Below are 579 nucleotides of genomic sequence, written 5' to 3'. Positions count from 1 at the left end.
TTCATTTCATCGAATTCATCAATCTATACAATTTTCAAATATCTATTTACATATATATTTTTATTCTTCGCTAGATTTATAATATTTCTTTAATGATTGTCTGTTGTATATTCCCTTAATTTTTGTTCGGTCGCTTATTTCACTTAATTCAAACGCGTTATTACCTAATACTTTACTTATCATATATGGTCCTTCGTATAAATGAAAAAATTTTTTTACAGTTTTATCTATTGAGCTAGAAATATGGGGGACTCGTAGCAATACTTGATCGTTCAATTTTAATACAATTTTATTTATGCATTTTTGCCCTTTTCTACGCTGTTCAGCTCCTCTTTTCAAATTATCTACTGCCATTTGAATTCTTATATTCGCGGGGCACTCTTCCGACTGTGGATATTTTACTAATTCTTTTATCTTAAATTTTGGATCTTTATCATATTGTAACGCGTACGGAGTAAACTCTGTGCTATGGTGCGTTGTGACATTGAAAATTTGCTCAATTTGTTTATATGATTCATCCAAGTAGTATGTTTTTATTAACAGAACGTTCGCAGCATTCTTCCTAATTCTCTCATTACT

This window comes from Wasmannia auropunctata, unplaced genomic scaffold, assembly GCF_000956235.1.
Source record: "Wasmannia auropunctata unplaced genomic scaffold, wasmannia.A_1.0 LD336097.1, whole genome shotgun sequence".
NCBI classification, from domain to species: domain Eukaryota; kingdom Metazoa; phylum Arthropoda; class Insecta; order Hymenoptera; family Formicidae; genus Wasmannia; species Wasmannia auropunctata.
Note: the sequence above shows the minus strand (reverse complement) of the source record.